The 21002-nt window shown below is 45.1% G+C and overlaps 16 non-coding genes across 16 annotated transcripts; all 16 read right to left on the reverse strand.

Annotated features, from left to right (window-relative positions):
* Positions 1-328: 328 nt before the first annotated feature.
* LOC141195199 (U2 spliceosomal RNA) lies at positions 329-519 on the reverse strand. Its single transcript, XR_012267802.1, has one exon. It is a non-coding gene; the product is annotated as a U2 spliceosomal RNA (small nuclear RNA).
* A 1121-nt stretch (positions 520-1640) lies between these two features.
* Positions 1641-1831, reverse strand: LOC141195200 (U2 spliceosomal RNA). The gene has a single exon (XR_012267803.1). It is a non-coding gene; the product is annotated as a U2 spliceosomal RNA (small nuclear RNA).
* A 1121-nt stretch (positions 1832-2952) lies between these two features.
* LOC141195201 (U2 spliceosomal RNA) lies at positions 2953-3143 on the reverse strand. Its single transcript, XR_012267804.1, has one exon. It is a non-coding gene; the product is annotated as a U2 spliceosomal RNA (small nuclear RNA).
* A 1121-nt stretch (positions 3144-4264) lies between these two features.
* LOC141195203 (U2 spliceosomal RNA) lies at positions 4265-4455 on the reverse strand. Its single transcript, XR_012267805.1, has one exon. It is a non-coding gene; the product is annotated as a U2 spliceosomal RNA (small nuclear RNA).
* Positions 4456-5577: 1122 nt separating this feature from the next.
* Positions 5578-5768, reverse strand: LOC141195205 (U2 spliceosomal RNA). Its single transcript, XR_012267807.1, has one exon. It is a non-coding gene; the product is annotated as a U2 spliceosomal RNA (small nuclear RNA).
* Positions 5769-6887: 1119 nt separating this feature from the next.
* On the reverse strand, positions 6888-7078 carry LOC141195206 (U2 spliceosomal RNA). Its single transcript, XR_012267808.1, has one exon. It is a non-coding gene; the product is annotated as a U2 spliceosomal RNA (small nuclear RNA).
* Positions 7079-8198: 1120 nt separating this feature from the next.
* LOC141195207 (U2 spliceosomal RNA) lies at positions 8199-8389 on the reverse strand. The gene has a single exon (XR_012267809.1). It is a non-coding gene; the product is annotated as a U2 spliceosomal RNA (small nuclear RNA).
* A 1125-nt stretch (positions 8390-9514) lies between these two features.
* LOC141195208 (U2 spliceosomal RNA) lies at positions 9515-9705 on the reverse strand. Its single transcript, XR_012267810.1, has one exon. It is a non-coding gene; the product is annotated as a U2 spliceosomal RNA (small nuclear RNA).
* A 1120-nt stretch (positions 9706-10825) lies between these two features.
* On the reverse strand, positions 10826-11016 carry LOC141195209 (U2 spliceosomal RNA). The gene has a single exon (XR_012267811.1). It is a non-coding gene; the product is annotated as a U2 spliceosomal RNA (small nuclear RNA).
* Positions 11017-12141: 1125 nt separating this feature from the next.
* Positions 12142-12332, reverse strand: LOC141195210 (U2 spliceosomal RNA). The gene has a single exon (XR_012267812.1). It is a non-coding gene; the product is annotated as a U2 spliceosomal RNA (small nuclear RNA).
* Positions 12333-13451: 1119 nt separating this feature from the next.
* On the reverse strand, positions 13452-13642 carry LOC141195936 (U2 spliceosomal RNA). Its single transcript, XR_012268507.1, has one exon. It is a non-coding gene; the product is annotated as a U2 spliceosomal RNA (small nuclear RNA).
* Positions 13643-14762: 1120 nt separating this feature from the next.
* Positions 14763-14953, reverse strand: LOC141195211 (U2 spliceosomal RNA). Its single transcript, XR_012267813.1, has one exon. It is a non-coding gene; the product is annotated as a U2 spliceosomal RNA (small nuclear RNA).
* A 1120-nt stretch (positions 14954-16073) lies between these two features.
* LOC141196101 (U2 spliceosomal RNA) lies at positions 16074-16264 on the reverse strand. Its single transcript, XR_012268667.1, has one exon. It is a non-coding gene; the product is annotated as a U2 spliceosomal RNA (small nuclear RNA).
* Positions 16265-17385: 1121 nt separating this feature from the next.
* On the reverse strand, positions 17386-17576 carry LOC141195212 (U2 spliceosomal RNA). Its single transcript, XR_012267814.1, has one exon. It is a non-coding gene; the product is annotated as a U2 spliceosomal RNA (small nuclear RNA).
* Positions 17577-18696: 1120 nt separating this feature from the next.
* Positions 18697-18887, reverse strand: LOC141195213 (U2 spliceosomal RNA). Its single transcript, XR_012267815.1, has one exon. It is a non-coding gene; the product is annotated as a U2 spliceosomal RNA (small nuclear RNA).
* Positions 18888-20008: 1121 nt separating this feature from the next.
* LOC141196079 (U2 spliceosomal RNA) lies at positions 20009-20199 on the reverse strand. Its single transcript, XR_012268645.1, has one exon. It is a non-coding gene; the product is annotated as a U2 spliceosomal RNA (small nuclear RNA).
* Between the last annotated feature and the right edge of the window lie 803 nt (positions 20200-21002).

Consider the following 21002-nt stretch of genomic DNA (forward strand, 5'->3'; position numbering starts at 1 on the left):
ATTGTGCAGCTTATCTCACCACCTGTAGTTATTTAGGTGAAAGCTCCAAAATGCTTGCCTAATATGTCTGTTTATCCAAAAGGAAGTATAGAGGGAGAGCTAGATAGATAGCATTGCATTACATTACATTACATGGCAATGCAATGCACAGTTGCTGAAGTTGAACCAAAATGAGCTTGTCATCTGGCTTCTGCAACTTTTAACATGAAAAATCCAATGAGGAGAAGAAAAGCAAAGCCAAAGAGTCCATCCCAAAATCCGACAAACAAGCAAAATGAACAAAAAGCATTGAATTCAATTCTTTCTGATTTTAGAAACTGCATTAAAGAAGGGGTGCACCGGTCCTGGAGATACTGCAATACCAGGTCAATGCGTGGAGTGGACAGAGCAAGCTCTTTTTCCATCTCCCTGTTCTAAAAATCCATTTAATATATGGTCCCCAGATAGGGGACGTATCAGATATTAAACTGATAAGAACAGATACTACACTTGATCTTAGCCAAAAGGCCGAGAAGCGATAACCAGAATTGGTTTCCGACTACGGTGCCACCCAAGGATTCTGAAAAGTCCATTTGTGGAGATGGCCACCTGGACTCCCGTTAAGAAGACATGCTGTCAACCTCTAGATCCCTCACATGCCTGCACTTTTCGGCTTGCTGCTGCTGCAATCCACGCGTTTTAGATCTGCATAACTCCACCTCTTTTAGCACAGTACCCTCAACCCCCGGCTGTTCCCACCCGCCTCAACACCGTTGGAAGGGAGGAGAACCAATTAAGGCGGGGGGGGGGGTGGAACGAGCAGCTGTCTACCCTTAGCAGGAGGGTTGCTGATTAATTACCTCTCCTGCTGCTGCTGCTGCTGGCTGTCCAGCAGCAGACTGAAGGTGGCTGCTGCTGTGCGCAGGTATATAAAGGCTCAGAGCCTATTATGACACGCGCAGCCAGCGTTCCATTGCCACATTCCGTCTACTGCAGGCGGGATACCTGGATGGCTGAATGTCACTGAGAAGCTCACAGAGAACGCCATAAGCAACAGTTTAAAAGAATGCCACAGACTAATCAACCAAACTTTTTGGGTTGGTTTCTCTTTTATAGTCTGCAGGCATTAAATGAAAGAAGTCAGTGTTCCAGCAGAGGGAGACAACGTTTCAGAAAAGGCATTGTAGCAAACCAAAAAAGAAATTTTAAGCGCAGCAGAGTAACCAGCTCACATACCTGTTAGCTCAGGTGAGTTTAAAAGGCTGCTGTTGATAACAAGGGCATTTGCTAAATAGATGGTGTGTGTGCAACAATATACTGAAAGGTCAATTATATTGTGCAGCTTATCTCACCACCTGTAGTTATTTAGGTGAAAGCTCCAAAATGCTTGCCTAATATGTCTGTTTATCCAAAAGGAAGTATAGAGGGAGAGCTAGATAGATAGCATTGCATTACATTACATTACATGGCAATGCAATGCACAGTTGCTGAAGTTGAACCAAAATGAGCTTGTCATCTGGCTTCTGCAACTTTTAACATGAAAAATCCAATGAGGAGAAGAAAAGCAAAGCCAAAGAGTCCATCCCAAAATCCGACAAACAAGCAAAATGAACAAAAAGCATTGAATTCAATTCTTTCTGATTTTAGAAACTGCATTAAAGAAGGGGTGCACCGGTCCTGGAGATACTGCAATACCAGGTCAATGCGTGGAGTGGACAGAGCAAGCTCTTTTTCCATCTCCCTGTTCTAAAAATCCATTTAATATATGGTCCCCAGATAGGGGACGTATCAGATATTAAACTGATAAGAACAGATACTACACTTGATCTTAGCCAAAAGGCCGAGAAGCGATAACCAGAATTGGTTTCCGACTACGGTGCCACCCAAGGATTCTGAAAAATCCATTTGTGGAGATGGCCACCTGGACTCCCGTTAAGAAGACATGCTGTCAACCTCTAGATCCCTCACATGCCTGCACTTTTCGGCTTGCTGCTGCTGCAATCCACGCGTTTTAGATCTGCATAACTCCACCTCTTTTAGCACAGTACCCTCAACCCCCGGCTGTTCCCACCCGCCTCAACACCGTTGGAAGGGAGGAGAACCAATTAAGGCAGGGGGGGGGGTGGAACGAGCAGCTGTCTACCCTTAGCAGGAGGGTTGCTGATTAATTACCTCTCCTGCTGCTGCTGCTGCTGGCTGTCCAGCAGCAGACTGAAGGTGGCTGCTGCTGTGCGCAGGTATATAAAGGCTCAGAGCCTATTATGACACGCGCAGCCAGCGTTCCATTGCCACATTCCGTCTACTGCAGGCGGGATACCTGGATGGCTGAATGTCACTGAGAAGCTCACAGAGACCGCCATAAGCAACAGTTTAAAAGAATGCCACAGACTAATCAACCAAACTTTTTGGGTTGGTTTCTCTTTTATAGTCTGCAGGCATTAAATGAAAGAAGTCAGTGTTCCAGCAGAGGGAGACAACGTTTCAGAAAAGGCATTGTAGCAAACCAAAAAAGAAATTTTAAGCGCAGCAGAGTAACCAGCTCACATACCTGTTAGCTCAGGTGAGTTTAAAAGGCTGCTGTTGATAACAAGGGCATTTGCTAAATAGATGGTGTGTGTGCAACAATATACTGAAAGGTCAATTATATTGTGCAGCTTATCTCACCACCTGTAGTTATTTAGGTGAAAGCTCCAAAATGCTTGCCTAATATGTCTGTTTATCCAAAAGGAAGTATAGAGGGAGAGCTAGATAGATAGCATTGCATTACATTACATTACATGGCAATGCAATGCACAGTTGCTGAAGTTGAACCAAAATGAGCTTGTCATCTGGCTTCTGCAACTTTTAACATGAAAAATCCAATGAGGAGAAGAAAAGCAAAGCCAAAGAGTCCATCCCAAAATCCGACAAACAAGCAAAATGAACAAAAAGCATTGAATTCAATTCTTTCTGATTTTAGAAACTGCATTAAAGAAGGGGTGCACCGGTCCTGGAGATACTGCAATACCAGGTCAATGCGTGGAGTGGACAGAGCAAGCTCTTTTTCCATCTCCCTGTTCTAAAAATCCATTTAATATATGGTCCCCAGATAGGGGACGTATCAGATATTAAACTGATAAGAACAGATACTACACTTGATCTTAGCCAAAAGGCCGAGAAGCGATAACCAGAATTGGTTTCCGACTACGGTGCCACCCAAGGATTCTGAAAAGTCCATTTGTGGAGATGGCCACCTGGACTCCCGTTAAGAAGACATGCTGTCAACCTCTAGATCCCTCACATGCCTGCACTTTTCGGCTTGCTGCTGCTGCAATCCACGCGTTTTAGATCTGCATAACTCCACCTCTTTTAGCACAGTACCCTCAACCCCCGGCTGTTCCCACCCGCCTCAACACCGTTGGAAGGGAGGAGAACCAATTAAGGCGGGGGGGGGGGTGGAACGAGCAGCTGTCTACCCTTAGCAGGAGGGTTGCTGATTAATTACCTCTCCTGCTGCTGCTGCTGCTGGCTGTCCAGCAGCAGACTGAAGGTGGCTGCTGCTGTGCGCAGGTATATAAAGGCTCAGAGCCTATTATGACACGCGCAGCCAGCGTTCCATTGCCACATTCCGTCTACTGCAGGCGGGATACCTGGATGGCTGAATGTCACTGAGAAGCTCACAGAGAACGCCATAAGCAACAGTTTAAAAGAATGCCACAGACTAATCAACCAAACTTTTTGGGTTGGTTTCTCTTTTATAGTCTGCAGGCATTAAATGAAAGAAGTCAGTGTTCCAGCAGAGGGAGACAACGTTTCAGAAAAGGCATTGTAGCAAACCAAAAAAGAAATTTTAAGCGCAGCAGAGTAACCAGCTCACATACCTGTTAGCTCAGGTGAGTTTAAAAGGCTGCTGTTGATAACAAGGGCATTTGCTAAATAGATGGTGTGTGTGCAACAATATACTGAAAGGTCAATTATATTGTGCAGCTTATCTCACCACCTGTAGTTATTTAGGTGAAAGCTCCAAAATGCTTGCCTAATATGTCTGTTTATCCAAAAGGAAGTATAGAGGGAGAGCTAGATAGATAGCATTGCATTACATTACATTACATGGCAATGCAATGCACAGTTGCTGAAGTTGAACCAAAATGAGCTTGTCATCTGGCTTCTGCAACTTTTAACATGAAAAATCCAATGAGGAGAAGAAAAGCAAAGCCAAAGAGTCCATCCCAAAATCCGACAAACAAGCAAAATGAACAAAAAGCATTGAATTCAATTCTTTCTGATTTTAGAAACTGCATTAAAGAAGGGGTGCACCGGTCCTGGAGATACTGCAATACCAGGTCAATGCGTGGAGTGGACAGAGCAAGCTCTTTTTCCATCTCCCTGTTCTAAAAATCCATTTAATATATGGTCCCCAGATAGGGGACGTATCAGATATTAAACTGATAAGAACAGATACTACACTTGATCTTAGCCAAAAGGCCGAGAAGCGATAACCAGAATTGGTTTCCGACTACGGTGCCACCCAAGGATTCTAAAAAGTCCATTTGTGGAGATGGCCACCTGGACTCCCGTTAAGAAGACATGCTGTCAACCTCTAGATCCCTCACATGCCTGCACTTTTCGGCTTGCTGCTGCTGCAATCCACGCGTTTTAGATCTGCATAACTCCACCTCTTTTAGCACAGTACCCTCAACCCCCGGCTGTTCCCACCCGCCTCAACACCGTTGGAAGGGAGGAGAACCAATTAAGGCGGGGGGGGGGGGTGGAACGAGCAGCTGTCTACCCTTAGCAGGAGGGTTGCTGATTAAGTACCTCTCCTGCTGCTGCTGCTGCTGGCTGTCCAGCAGCAGACTGAAGGTGGCTGCTGCTGTGCGCAGATATATAAAGGCTCAGAGCCTATTATGACACGCGCAGCCAGCGTTCCATTGCCACATTCCGTCTACTGCAGGCGGGATACCTGGATGGCTGAATGTCACTGAGAAGCTCACAGAGACCGCCATAAGCAACAGTTTAAAAGAATGCCACAGACTAATCAACCAAACTTTTTGGGTTGGTTTCTCTTTTATAGTCTGCAGGCATTAAATGAAAGAAGTCAGTGTTCCAGCAGAGGGAGACAACGTTTCAGAAAAGGCATTGTAGCAAACCAAAAAAGAAATTTTAAGCGCAGCAGAGTAACCAGCTCACATACCTGTTAGCTCAGGTGAGTTTAAAAGGCTGCTGTTGATAGCAAGGGCATTTGCTAAATAGATGGTGTGTGTGCAACAATATACTGAAAGGTCAATTATATTGTGCAGCTTATCTCACCACCTGTAGTTATTTAGGTGAAAGCTCCAAAATGCTTGCCTAATATGTCTGTTTATCCAAAAGGAAGTATAGAGGGAGAGCTAGATAGATAGCATTGCATTACATTACATTACATGGCAATGCAATGCACAGTTGCTGAAGTTGAACCAAAATGAGCTTGTCATCTGGCTTCTGCAACTTTTAACATGAAAAATCCAATGAGGAGAAGAAAAGCAAAGCCAAAGAGTCCATCCCAAAATCCGACAAACAAGCAAAATGAACAAAAAGCATTGAATTCAATTCTTTCTGATTTTAGAAACTGCATTAAAGAAGGGGTGCACCGGTCCTGGAGATACTGCAATACCAGGTCAATGCGTGGAGTGGACAGAGCAAGCTCTTTTTCCATCTCCCTGTTCTAAAAATCCATTTAATATATGGTCCCCAGATAGGGGACGTATCAGATATTAAACTGATAAGAACAGATACTACACTTGATCTTAGCCAAAAGGCCGAGAAGCGATAACCAGAATTGGTTTCCGACTACGGTGCCACCCAAGGATTCTGAAAAGTCCATTTGTGGAGATGGCCACCTGGACTCCCGTTAAGAAGACATGCTGTCAACCTCTAGATCCCTCACATGCCTGCACTTTTCGGCTTGCTGCTGCTGCAATCCACGCGTTTTAGATCTGCATAACTCCACCTCTTTTAGCACAGTACCCTCAACCCCCGGCTGTTCCCACCCGCCTCAACACCGTTGGAAGGGAGGAGAACCAATTAAGGCGGGGGGGGGTGGAACGAGCAGCTGTCTACCCTTAGCAAGAGGGTTGCTGATTAATTACCTCTCCTGCTGCTGCTGCTGCTGGCTGTCCAGCAGCAGACTGAAGGTGGCTGCTGCTGTGCGCAGGTATATAAAGGCTCAGAGCCTATTATGACACGCGCAGCCAGCGTTCCATTGCCACATTCCGTCTACTGCAGGCGGGATACCTGGATGGCTGAATATCACTGAAAAGCTCACAGAGACCGCCATAAGCAACAGTTTAAAAGAATGCCACAGACTAATCAACCAAACTTTTTGGGTTGGTTTCTCTTTTATAGTCTGCAGGCATTAAATGAAAGAAGTCAGTGTTCCAGCAGAGGGAGACAACGTTTCAGAAAAGGCATTGTAGCAAACCAAAAAAGAAATTTTAAGCGCAGCAGAGTAACCAGCTCACATACCTGTTAGCTCAGGTGAGTTTAAAAGGCTGCTGTTGATAACAAGGGCATTTGCTAAATAGATGGTGTGTGTGCAACATTATACTGAAAGGTCAATTATATTGTGCAGCTTATCTCACCACCTGTAGTTATTTAGGTGAAAGCTCCAAAATGCTTGCCTAATATGTCTGTTTATCCAAAAGGAAGTATAGAGGGAGAGCTAGATAGATAGCATTGCATTACATTACATTACATGGCAATGCAATGCACAGTTGCTGAAGTTGAACCAAAATGAGCTTGTCATCTGGCTTCTGCAACTTTTAACATGAAAAATCCAATGAGGAGAAGAAAAGCAAAGCCAAAGAGTCCATCCCAAAATCCGACAAACAAGCAAAATGAACAAAAAGCATTGAATTCAATTCTTTCTGATTTTAGAAACTGCATTAAAGAAGGGGTGCACCGGTCCTGGAGATACTGCAATACCAGGTCAATGCGTGGAGTGGACAGAGCAAGCTCTTTTTCCATCTCCCTGTTCTAAAAATCCATTTAATATATGGTCCCCAGATAGGGGACGTATCAGATATTAAACTGATAAGAACAGATACTACACTTGATCTTAGCCAAAAGGCCGAGAAGCGATAACCAGAATTGGTTTCCGACTACGGTGCCACCCAAGGATTCTGAAAAGTCCATTTGTGGAGATGGCCACCTGGACTCCCGTTAAGAAGACATGCTGTCAACCTCTAGATCCCTCACATGCCTGCACTTTTCGGCTTGCTGCTGCTGCAATCCACGCGTTTTAGATCTGCATAACTCCACCTCTTTTAGCACAGTACCCTCAACCCCCGGCTGTTCCCACCCGCCTCAACACCGTTGGAAGGGAGGAGAACCAATTAAGGCGGGGGGGGGGTGGAACGAGCAGCTGTCTACCCTTAGCAGGAGGGTTGCTGATTAATTACCTCTCCTGCTGCTGCTGCTGCTGGCTGTCCAGCAGCAGACTGAAGGTGGCTGCTGCTGTGCGCAGGTATATAAAGGCTCAGAGCCTATTATGACACGCGCAGCCAGCGTTCCATTGCCACATTCCGTCTACTGCAGGCGGGATACCTGGATGGCTGAATGTCACTGAGAAGCTCACAGAGACCGCCATAAGCAACAGTTTAAAAGAATGCCACAGACTAATCAACCAAACTTTTTGGGTTGGTTTCTCTTTTATAGTCTGCAGGCATTAAATGAAAGAAGTCAGTGTTCCAGCAGAGGGAGACAACGTTTCAGAAAAGGCATTGTAGCAAACCAAAAAAGAAATTTTAAGCGCAGCAGAGTAACCAGCTCACATACCTGTTAGCTCAGGTGAGTTTAAAAGGCTGCTGTTGATAACAAGGGCATTTGCTAAATAGATGGTGTGTGTGCAACAATATACTGAAAGGTCAATTATATTGTGCAGCTTATCTCACCACCTGTAGTTATTTAGGTGAAAGCTCCAAAATGCTTGCCTAATATGTCTGTTTATCCAAAAGGAAGTATAGAGGGAGAGCTAGATAGATAGCATTGCATTACATTACATTACATGGCAATGCAATGCACAGTTGCTGAAGTTGAACCAAAATGAGCTTGTCATCTGGCTTCTGCAACTTTTAACATGAAAAATCCAATGAGGAGAAGAAAAGCAAAGCCAAAGAGTCCATCCCAAAATCCGACAAACAAGCAAAATGAACAAAAAGCATTGAATTCAATTCTTTCTGATTTTAGAAACTGCATTAAAGAAGGGGTGCACCGGTCCTGGAGATACTGCAATACCAGGTCAATGCGTGGAGTGGACAGAGCAAGCTCTTTTTCCATCTCCCTGTTCTAAAAATCCATTTAATATATGGTCCCCAGATAGGGGACGTATCAGATATTAAACTGATAAGAACAGATACTACACTTGATCTTAGCCAAAAGGCCGAGAAGCGATAACCAGAATTGGTTTCCGACTACGGTGCCACCCAAGGATTCTGAAAAGTCCATTTGTGGAGATGGCCACCTGGACTCCCGTTAAGAAGACATGCTGTCAACCTCTAGATCCCTCACATGCCTGCACTTTTCGGCTTGCTGCTGCTGCAATCCACGCGTTTTAGATCTGCATAACTCCACCTCTTTTAGCACAGTACCCTCAACCCCCGGCTGTTCCCACCCGCCTCAACACCGTTGGAAGGGAGGAGAACCAATTAAGGCGGGGGGGGGGGGTGGAACGAGCAGCTGTCTACCCTTAGCAGGAGGGTTGCTGATTAATTACCTCTCCTGCTGCTGCTGCTGCTGCTGGCTGTCCAGCAGCAGACTGAAGGTGGCTGCTGCTGTGCGCAGGTATATAAAGGCTCAGAGCCTATTATGACACGCGCAGCCAGCGTTCCATTGCCACATTCCGTCTACTGCAGGCGGGATACCTGGATGGCTGAATGTCACTGAGAAGCTCACAGAGACCGCCATAAGCAACAGTTTAAAAGAATGCCACAGACTAATCAACCAAACTTTTTGGGTTGGTTTCTCTTTTATAGTCTGCAGGCATTAAATGAAAGAAGTCAGTGTTCCAGCAGAGGGAGACAACGTTTCAGAAAAGGCATTGTAGCAAACCAAAAAAGAAATTTTAAGCGCAGCAGAGTAACCAGCTCACATACCTGTTAGCTCAGGTGAGTTTAAAAGGCTGCTGTTGATAACAAGGGCATTTGCTAAATAGATGGTGTGTGTGCAACAATATACTGAAAGGTCAATTATATTGTGCAGCTTATCTCACCACCTGTAGTTATTTAGGTGAAAGCTCCAAAATGCTTGCCTAATATGTCTGTTTATCCAAAAGGAAGTATAGAGGGAGAGCTAGATAGATAGCATTGCATTACATTACATTACATGGCAATGCAATGTAGAGTTGCTGAAGTTGAACCAAAATGAGCTTGTCATCTGGCTTCTGCAACTTTTAACATGAAAAATCCAATGAGGAGAAGAAAAGCAAAGCCAAGGAGTCCATCCCAAAATCCGACAAACAAGCAAAATGAACAAAAAGCATTGAATTCAATTCTTTCTGATTTTAGAAACTGCATTAAAGAAGGGGTGCACCGGTCCTGGAGATACTGCAATACCAGGTCAATGCGTGGAGTGGACAGAGCAAGCTCTTTTTCCATCTCCCTGTTCTAAAAATCCATTTAATATATGGTCCCCAGATAGGGGACGTATCAGATATTAAACTGATAAGAACAGATACTACACTTGATCTTAGCCAAAAGGCCGAGAAGCGATAACCAGAATTGGTTTCCGACTACGGTGCCACCCAAGGATTCTGAAAAGTCCATTTGTGGAGATGGCCACCTGGACTCCCGTTAAGAAGACATGCTGTCAACCTCTAGATCCCTCACATGCCTGCACTTTTCGGCTTGCTGCTGCTGCAATCCACGCGTTTTAGATCTGCATAACTCCACCTCTTTTAGCACAGTACCCTCAACCCCCGGCTGTTCCCACCCGCCTCAACACCGTTGGAAGGGAGGAGAACCAATTAAGGCGGGGGGGGGGTGGAACGAGCAGCTGTCTACCCTTAGCAGGAGGGTTGCTGATTAATTACCTCTCCTGCTGCTGCTGCTGCTGGCTGTCCAGCAGCAGACTGAAGGTGGCTGCTGCTGTGCGCAGGTATATAAAGGCTCAGAGCCTATTATGACACGCGCAGCCAGCGTTCCATTGCCACATTCCGTCTACTGCAGGCGGGATACCTGGATGGCTGAATGTCACTGAGAAGCTCACAGAGACCGCCATAAGCAACAGTTTAAAAGAATGCCACAGACTAATCAACCAAACTTTTTGGGTTGGTTTCTCTTTTATAGTCTGCAGGCATTAAATGAAAGAAGTCAGTGTTCCAGCAGAGGGAGACAACGTTTCAGAAAAGGCATTGTAGCAAACCAAAAAAGAAATTTTAAGCGCAGCAGAGTAACCAGCTCACATACCTGTTAGCTCAGGTGAGTTTAAAAGGCTGCTGTTGATAACAAGGGCATTTGCTAAATAGATGGTGTGTGTGCAACAATATACTGAAAGGTCAATTATATTGTGCAGCTTATCTCACCACCTGTAGTTATTTAGGTGAAAGCTCCAAAATGCTTGCCTAATATGTCTGTTTATCCAAAAGGAAGTATAGAGGGAGAGCTAGATAGATAGCATTGCATTACATTACATTACATGGCAATGCAATGCACAGTTGCTGAAGTTGAACCAAAATGAGCTTGTCATCTGGCTTCTGCAACTTTTAACATGAAAAATCCAATGAGGAGAAGAAAAGCAAAGCCAAAGAGTCCATCCCAAAATCCGACAAACAAGCAAAATGAACAAAAAGCATTGAATTCAATTCTTTCTGATTTTAGAAACTGCATTAAAGAAGGGGTGCACCGGTCCTGGAGATACTGCAATACCAGGTCAATGCGTGGAGTGGACAGAGCAAGCTCTTTTTCCATCTCCCTGTTCTAAAAATCCATTTAATATATGGTCCCCAGATAGGGGACGTATCAGATATTAAACTGATAAGAACAGATACTACACTTGATCTTAGCCAAAAGGCCGAGAAGCGATAACCAGAATTGGTTTCCGACTACGGTGCCACCCAAGGATTCTGAAAAGTCCATTTGTGGAGATGGCCACCTGGACTCCCGTTAAGAAGACATGCTGTCAACCTCTAGATCCCTCACATGCCTGCACTTTTCGGCTTGCTGCTGCTGCAATCCACGCGTTTTAGATCTGCATAACTCCACCTCTTTTAGCACAGTACCCTCAACCCCCGGCTGTTCCCACCCGCCTCAACACCGTTGGAAGGGAGGAGAACCAATTAAGGCGGGGGGGGGGGGGGGTGTAACGAGCAGCTGTCTACCCTTAGCAGGAGGGTTGCTGATTAATTACCTCTCCTGCTGCTGCTGCTGCTGGCTGTCCAGCAGCAGACTGAAGGTGGCTGCTGCTGTGCGCAGGTATATAAAGGCTCAGAGCCTATTATGACACGCGCAGCCAGCGTTCCATTGCCACATTCCGTCTACTGCAGGCGGGATACCTGGATGGCTGAATGTCACTGAGAAGCTCACAGAGACCGCCATAAGCAACAGTTTAAAAGAATGCCACAGACTAATCAACCAAACTTTTTGGGTTGGTTTCTCTTTTATAGTCTGCAGGCATTAAATGAAAGAAGTCAGTGTTCCAGCAGAGGGAGACAACGTTTCAGAAAAGGCATTGTAGCAAACCAAAAAAGAAATTTTAAGCGCAGCAGAGTAACCAGCTCACATACCTGTTAGCTCAGGTGAGTTTAAAAGGCTGCTGTTGATAACAAGGGCATTTGCTAAATAGATGGTGTGTGTGCAACAATATACTGAAAGGTCAATTATATTGTGCAGCTTATCTCACCACCTGTAGTTATTTAGGTGAAAGCTCCAAAATGCTTGCCTAATATGTCTGTTTATCCAAAAGGAAGTATAGAGGGAGAGCTAGATAGATAGCATTGCATTACATTACATTACATGGCAATGCAATGCACAGTTGCTGAAGTTGAACCAAAATGAGCTTGTCATCTGGCTTCTGCAACTTTTAACATGAAAAATCCAATGAGGAGAAGAAAAGCAAAGCCAAAGAGTCCATCCCAAAATCCGACAAACAAGCAAAATGAACAAAAAGCATTGAATTCAATTCTTTCTGATTTTAGAAACTGCATTAAAGAAGGGGTGCACCGGTCCTGGAGATACTGCAATACCAGGTCAATGCGTGGAGTGGACAGAGCAAGCTCTTTTTCCATCTCCCTGTTCTAAAAATCCATTTAATATATGGTCCCCAGATAGGGGACGTATCAGATATTAAACTGATAAGAACAGATACTACACTTGATCTTAGCCAAAAGGCCGAGAAGCGATAACCAGAATTGGTTTCCGACTACGGTGCCACCCAAGGATTCTGAAAAGTCCATTTGTGGAGATGGCCACCTGGACTCCCGTTAAGAAGACATGCTGTCAACCTCTAGATCCCTCACATGCCTGCACTTTTCGGCTTGCTGCTGCTGCAATCCACGCGTTTTAGATCTGCATAACTCCACCTCTTTTAGCACAGTACCCTCAACCCCCGGCTGTTCCCACCCGCCTCAACACCGTTGGAAGGGAGGAGAACCAATTAAGGCGGGGGGGGGTGGAACGAGCAGCTGTCTACCCTTAGCAGGAGGGTTGCTGATTAATTACCTCTCCTGCTGCTGCTGCTGCTGGCTGTCCAGCAGCAGACTGAAGGTGGCTGCTGCTGTGCGCAGGTATATAAAGGCTCAGAGCCTATTATGACACGCGCAGCCAGCGTTCCATTGCCACATTCCGTCTACTGCAGGCGGGATACCTGGATGGCTGAATGTCACTGAGAAGCTCACAGAGACCGCCATAAGCAACAGTTTAAAAGAATGCCACAGACTAATCAACCAAACTTTTTGGGTTGGTTTCTCTTTTATAGTCTGCAGGCATTAAATGAAAGAAGTCAGTGTTCCAGCAGAGGGAGACAACGTTTCAGAAAAGGCATTGTAGCAAACCAAAAAAGAAATTTTAAGCGCAGCAGAGTAACCAGCTCACATACCTGTTAGCTCAGGTGAGTTTAAAAGGCTGCTGTTGATAACAAGGGCATTTGCTAAATAGATGGTGTGTGTGCAACAATATACTGAAAGGTCAATTATATTGTGCAGCTTATCTCACCACCTGTAGTTATTTAGGTGAAAGCTCCAAAATGCTTGCCTAATATGTCTGTTTATCCAAAAGGAAGTTTAGAGGGAGAGCTAGATAGATTGCATTGCATTACATTACATTACATGGCAATGCAATGCACAGTTGCTGAAGTTGAACCAAAATGAGCTTGTCATCTGGCTTCTGCAACTTTTAACATGAAAAATCCAATGAGGAGAAGAAAAGCAAAGCCAAAGAGTCCATCCCAAAATCCGACAAACAAGCAAAATGAACAAAAAGCATTGAATTCAATTCTTTCTGATTTTAGAAACTGCATTAAAGAAGGGGTGCACCGGTCCTGGAGATACTGCAATACCAGGTCAATGCGTGGAGTGGACAGAGCAAGCTCTTTTTCCATCTCCCTGTTCTAAAAATCCATTTAATATATGGTCCCCAGATAGGGGACGTATCAGATATTAAACTGATAAGAACAGATACTACACTTGATCTTAGCCAAACGGCCGAGAAGCGATAACCAGAATTGGTTTCCGACTACGGTGCCACCCAAGGATTCTGAAAAGTCCATTTGTGGAGATGGCCACCTGGACTCCCGTTAAGAAGACATGCTGTCAACCTCTAGATCCCTCACATGCCTGCACTTTTCGGCTTGCTGCTGCTGCAATCCACGCGTTTTAGATCTGCATAACTCCACCTCTTTTAGCACAGTACCCTCAACCCCCGGCTGTTCCCACCCGCCTCAACACCGTTGGAAGGGAGGAGAACCAATTAAGGCGGGGGGGGGGTGGAACGAGCAGCTGTCTACCCTTAGCAGGAGGGTTGCTGATTAATTACCTCTCCTGCTGCTGCTGCTGCTGGCTGTCCAGCAGCAGACTGAAGGTGGCTGCTGCTGTGCGCAGGTATATAAAGGCTCAGAGCCTATTATGACACGCGCAGCCAGCGTTCCATTGCCACATTCCGTCTACTGCAGGCGGGATACCTGGATGGCTGAATGTCACTGAGAAGCTCACAGAGACCGCCATAAGCAACAGTTTAAAAGAATGCCACAGACTAATCAACCAAACTTTTTGGGTTGGTTTCTCTTTTATAGTCTGCAGGCATTAAATGAAAGAAGTCAGTGTTCCAGCAGAGGGAGACAACGTTTCAGAAAAGGCATTGTAGCAAACCAAAAAAGAAATTTTAAGCGCAGCAGAGTAACCAGCTCACATACCTGTTAGCTCAGGTGAGTTTAAAAGGCTGCTGTTGATAACAAGGGCATTTGCTAAATAGATGGTGTGTGTGCAACAATATACTGAAAGGTCAATTATATTGTGCAGCTTATCTCACCACCTGTAGTTATTTAGGTGAAAGCTCCAAAATGCTTGCCTAATATGTCTGTTTATCCAAAAGGAAGTTTAGAGGGAGAGCTAGATAGATAGCATTGCATTACATTACATTACATGGCAATGCAATGCACAGTTGCTGAAGTTGAACCAAAATGAGCTTGTCATCTGGCTTCTGCAACTTTTAACATGAAAAATCCAATGAGGAGAAGAAAAGCAAAGCCAAAGAGTCCATCCCAAAATCCGACAAACAAGCAAAATGAACAAAAAGCATTGAATTCAATTCTTTCTGATTTTAGAAACTGCATTAAAGAAGGGGTGCACCGGTCCTGGAGATACTGCAATACCAGGTCAATGCGTGGAGTGGACAGAGCAAGCTCTTTTTCCATCTCCCTGTTCTAAAAATCCATTTAATATATGGTCCCCAGATAGGGGACGTATCAGATATTAAACTGATAAGAACAGATACTACACTTGATCTTAGCCAAAAGGCCGAGAAGCGATAACCAGAATTGGTTTCCGACTACGGTGCCACCCAAGGATTCTGAAAAGTCCATTTGTGGAGATGGCCACCTGGACTCCCGTTAAGAAGACATGCTGTCAACCTCTAGATCCCTCACATGCCTGCACTTTTCGGCTTGCTGCTGCTGCAATCCACGCGTTTTAGATCTGCATAACTCCACCTCTTTTAGCACAGTACCCTCAACCCCCGGCTGTTCCCACCCGCCTCAACACCGTTGGAAGGGAGGAGAACCAATTAAGGCGGGGGGGGGGTGGAACGAGCAGCTGTCTACCCTTAGCAGGAGGGTTGCTGATTAATTACCTCTCCTGCTGCTGCTGCTGCTGGCTGTCCAGCAGCAGACTGAAGGTGGCTGCTGCTGTGCGCAGGTATATAAAGGCTCAGAGCCTATTATGACACGCGCAGCCAGCGTTCCATTGCCACATTCCGTCTACTGCAGGCGGGATACCTGGATGGCTGAATGTCACTGAGAAGCTCACAGAGACCGCCATAAGCAACAGTTTAAAAGAATGCCACAGACTAATCAACCAAACTTTTTGGGTTGGTTTCTCTTTCATAGTCTGCAGGCATTAAATGAAAGAAGTCAGTGTTCCAGCAGAGGGAGACAACGTTTCAGAAAAGGCATTGTAGCAAACCAAAAAAGAAATTTTAAGCGCAGCAGAGTAACCAGCTCACATACCTGTTAGCTCAGGTGAGTTTAAAAGGCTGCTGTTGATAACAAGGGCATTTGCTAAATAGATGGTGTGTGTGCAACAATATACTGAAAGGTCAATTATATTGTGCAGCTTATCTCACCACCTGTAGTTATTTAGGTGAAAGCTCCAAAATGCTTGCCTAATATGTCTGTTTATCCAAAAGGAAGTATAGAGGGAGAGCTAGATAGATAGCATTGCATTACATTACATTACATGGCAATGCAATGCACAGTTGCTGAAGTTGAACCAAAATGAGCTTGTCATCTGGCTTCTGCAACTTTTAACATGAAAAATCCAATGAGGAGAAGAAAAGCAAAGCCAAAGAGTCCATCCCAAAATCCGACAAACAAGCAAAATGAACAAAAAGCATTGAATTCAATTCTTTCTGATTTTAGAAACTGCATTAAAGAAGGGGTGCACCGGTCCTGGAGATACTGAAATACCAGGTAAATGCGTGGAGTGGACAGAGCAAGCTCTTTTTCCATCTCCCTGTTCTAAAAATCCATTTAATATATGGTCCCCAGATAGGGGACGTATCAGATATTAAACTGATAAGAACAGATACTACACTTGATCTTAGCCAAAAGGCCGAGAAGCGATAACCAGAATTGGTTTCCGACTACGGTGCCACCCAAGGATTCTGAAAAGTCCATTTGTGGAGATGGCCACCTGGACTCCCGTTAAGAAGACATGCTGTCAACCTCTAGATCCCTCACATGCCTGCACTTTTCGGCTTGCTGCTGCTGCAATCCACGCGTTTTAGATCTGCATAACTCCACCTCTTTTAGCACAGTACCCTCAACCCCCGGCTGTTCCCACCCGCCTCAACACCGTTGGAAGGGAGGAGAACCAATTAAGGCGGGGGGGGGGGTGGAACGAGCAGCTGTCTACCCTTAGCAGGAGGGTTGCTGATTAATTACCTCTCCTGCTGCTGCTGCTGCTGGCTGTCCAGCAGCAGACTGAAGGTGGCTGCTGCTGTGCGCAGGTATATAAAGGCTCAGAGCCTATTATGACACGCGCAGCCAGCGTTCCATTGCCACATTCCGTCTACTGCAGGCGGGATACCTGGATGGCTGAATGTCACTGAGAAGCTCACAGAGACCGCCATAAGCAACAGTTTAAAAGAATGCCACAGACTAATCAACCAAACTTTTTGGGTTGGTTTCTCTTTTATAGTCTGCAGGCATTAAATGAAAGAAGTCAGTGTTCCAGCAGAGGGAGACAACGTTTCAGAAAAGGCATTGTAGCAAACCAAAAAAGAAATTTTAAGCGCAGCAGAGTAACCAGCTCACATACCTGTTAGCTCAGGTGAGTTTAAAAGGCTGCTGTTGATAACAAGGGCATTTGCTAAATAGATGGTGTGTGTGCAACAATATACTGAAAGGTCAATTATATTGTGCAGCTTATCTCACCACCTGTAGTTATTTAGGTGAAAGCTCCAAAATGCTTGCCTAATATGTCTGTTTATCCAAAAGGAAGTATAGAGGGAGAGCTAGATAGATAGCATTGCATTACATTACATTACATGGCAATGCAATGCACAGTTGCTGAAGTTGAACCAAAATGAGCTTGTCATCTGGCTTCTGCAACTTTTAACATGAAAAATCCAATGAGGAGAAGAAAAGCAAAGCCAAAGAGTCCATCCCAAAATCCGACAAACAAGCAAAATGAACAAAAAGCATTGAATTCAATTCTTTCTGATTTTAGAAACTGCATTAAAGAAGGGGTGCACCGGTCCTGGAGATACTGCAATACCAGGTCAATGCGTGGAGTGGACAGAGCAAGCTCTTTTTCCATCTCCCTGTTCTAAAAATCCATTTAATATATGGTCCCCAGATAGGGGACGTATCAGATATTAAACTGATAAGAACAGATACTACACTTGATCTTAGCCAAAAGGCCGAGAAGCGATAACCAGAATTGGTTTCCGACTACGGTGCCACCCAAGGATTCTGAAAAGTCCATTTGTGGAGATGGCCACCTGGACTCCCGTTAAGAAGACATGCTGTCAACCTCTAGATCCCTCACATGCCTGCACTTTTCGGCTTGCTGCTGCTGCAATCCACGCGTTTTAGATCTGCATAACTCCACCTCTTTTAGCACAGTACCCTCAACCCCCGGCTGTTCCCACCCGCCTCAACACCGTTGGAAGGGAGGAGAACCAATTAAGGCGGGGGGGGGGTGGAACGAGCAGCTGTCTACCCTTAGCAGGAGGGTTGCTGATTAATTACCTCTCCTGCTGCTGCTGCTGCTGGCTGTCCAGCAGCAGACTGAACGTGGCTGCTGCTGTGCGCAGGTATATAAAGGCTCAGAGCCTATTATGACACGCGCAGCCAGCGTTCCATTGCCACATTCCGTCTACTGCAGGCGGGATACCTGGATGGCTGAATGTCACTGAGAAGCTCACAGAGACCGCCATAAGCAACAGTTTAAAAGAATGCCACAGACTAATCAACCAAACTTTTTGGGTTGGTTTCTCTTTTATAGTCTGCAGGCATTAAATGAAAGAAGTCAGTGTTCCAGCAGAGGGAGACAACGTTTCAGAAAAGGCATTGTAGCAAACCAAAAAAGAAATTTTAAGCGCAGCAGAGTAACCAGCGCACATACCTGTTAGCTCAGGTGAGTTTAAAAGGCTGCTGTTGATAACAAGGGCATTTGCTAAATAGATGGTGTGTGTGCAACAATATACTGAAAGGTCAATTATATTGTGCAGCTTATCTCACCACCTGTAGTTATTTAGGTGAAAGCTCCAAAATGCTTGCCTAATATGTCTGTTTATCCAAAAGGAAGTATAGAGGGAGAGCTAGATAGATAGCATTGCATTACATTACATTACATGGCAATGCAATGCACAGTTGCTGAAGTTGAACCAAAATGAGCTTGTCATCTGGCTTCTGCAACTTTTAACATGAAAAATCCAATGAGGAGAAGAAAAGCAAAGCCAAAGAGTCCATCCCAAAATCCGACAAACAAGCAAAATGAACAAAAAGCATTGAATTCAATTCTTTCTGATTTTAGAAACTGCATTAAAGAAGGGGTGCACCGGTCCTGGAGATACTGCAATACCAGGTCAATGCGTGGAGTGGACAGAGCAAGCTCTTTTTCCATCTCCCTGTTCTAAAAATCCATTTAATATATGGTCCCCAGATAGGGGACGTATCAGATATTAAACTGATAAGAACAGATACTACACTTGATCTTAGCCAAAAGGCCGAGAAGCGATAACCAGAATTGGTTTCCGACTACGGTGCCACCCAAGGATTCTGAAAAGTCCATTTGTGGAGATGGCCACCTGGACTCCCGTTAAGAAGACATGCTGTCAACCTCTAGATCCCTCACATGCCTGCACTTTTCGGCTTGCTGCTGCTGCAATCCACGCGTTTTAGATCTGCATAACTCCACCTCTTTTAGCACAGTACCCTCAACCCCCGGCTGTTCCCACCCGCCTCAACACCGTTGGAAGGGAGGAGAACCAATTAAGGCTGGGGGGGGGGTGGAACGAGCAGCTGTCTACCCTTAGCAGGAGGGTTGCTGATTAATTACCTCTCCTGCTGCTGCTGCTGCTGGCTGTCCAGCAGCAGACTGAAGGTGGCTGCTGCTGTGCGCAGGTATATAAAGGCTCAGAGCCTATTATGACACGCGCAGCCAGCGTTCCATTGCCACATTCCGTCTACTGCAGGCGGGATACCTGGATGGCTAAATGTCACTGAGAAGCTCACAGAGACCGCCATAAGCAACAGTTTAAAAGAATGCCACAGACTAATCAACCAAACTTTTTGGGTTGGTTTCTCTTTTATAGTCTGCAGGCATTAAATGAAAGAAGTCAGTGTTCCAGCAGAGGGAGACAACGTTTCAGAAAAGGCATTGTAGCAAACCAAAAAAGAAATTTTAAGCGCAGCAGAGTAACCAGCTCACATACCTGTTAGCTCAGGTGAGTTTAAAAGGCTGCTGTTGATAACAAGGGCATTTGCTAAATAGATGGTGTGTGTGCAACAATATACTGAAAGGTCAATTATATTGTGCAGCTTATCTCACCACCTGTAGTTATTTAGGTGAAAGCTCCAAAATGCTTGCCTAATATGTCTGTTTATCCAAAAGGAAGTATAGAGGGAGAGCTAGATAGATAGCATTGCATTACATTACATTACATGGCAATGCAATGCACAGTTGCTGAAGTTGAACCAAAATGAGCTTGTCATCTGGCTTCTGCAACTTTTAACATGAAAAATCCAATGAGGAGAAGAAAAGCAAAGCCAAAGAGTCCATCCCAAAATCCGACAAACAAGCAAAATGAACAAAAAGCATTGAATTCAATTCTTTCTGATTTTAGAAACTGCATTAAAGAAGGGGTGCATCGGTCCTGGAGATACTGCAATACCAGGTCAATGCGTGGAGTGGACAGAGCAAGCTCTTTTTCCATCTCCCTGTTCTAAAAATCCATTTAATATATGGTCCCCAGATAGGGGACGTATCAGATATTAAACTGATAAGAACCGATACTACACTTGATCTTAGCCAAAAGGCCGAGAAGCGATAACCAGAATTGGTTTCCGACTACGGTGCCACCCAAGGATTCTGAAAAGTCCATTTGTGGAGATGGCCACCTGGACTCCCGTTAAGAAGACATGCTGTCAACCTCTAGATCCCTCACATGCCTGCACTTTTCGGCTTGCTGCTGCTGCAATCCACGCGTTTTAGATCTGCATAACTCCACCTCTTTTAGCACAGTACCCTCAACCCCCGGCTGTTCCCACCCGCCTCAACACCGTTGGAAGGGAGGAGAACCAATTAGGGCGGGGGGGGGTGGAACGAGCAGCTGTCTACCCTTAGCAGGAGGGTTGCTGATTAATTACCTCTCCTGCTGCTGCTGCTGCTGGCTGTCCAGCAGCAGACTGAAGGTGGCTGCTGCTGTGCGCAGGTATATAAAGGCTCAGAGCCTATTATGACACGCGCAGCCAGCGTTCCATTGCCACATTCCGTCTACTGCAGGCGGGATACCTGGATGGCTGAATGTCACTGAGAAGCTCACAGAGACCACCATAAGCAACAGTTTAAAAGAATGCCACAGACTAATCAACCAAACTTTTTGGGTTGGTTTCTCTTTTATAGTCTGCAGGCATTAAATGAAAGAAGTCAGTGTTCCAGCAGAGGGAGACAACGTTTCAGAAAAGGCATTGTAGCAAACCAAAAAAGAAATTTTAAGCGCAGCAGAGTAACCAGCTCACATACCTGTTAGCTCAGGTGAGTTTAAAAGGCTGCTGTTGATAACAAGGGCATTTGCTAAATAGATGGTGTGTGTGCAACAATATACTGAAAGGTCAATTATATTGTGCAGCTT

Source organism: Phyllobates terribilis, unplaced genomic scaffold (genome assembly GCF_046119375.1).
Source record: "Phyllobates terribilis strain yellow unplaced genomic scaffold, ASM4611937v1 Scaffold_74__1_contigs__length_7073193, whole genome shotgun sequence".
NCBI lineage: Eukaryota > Metazoa > Chordata > Amphibia > Anura > Dendrobatidae > Phyllobates > Phyllobates terribilis.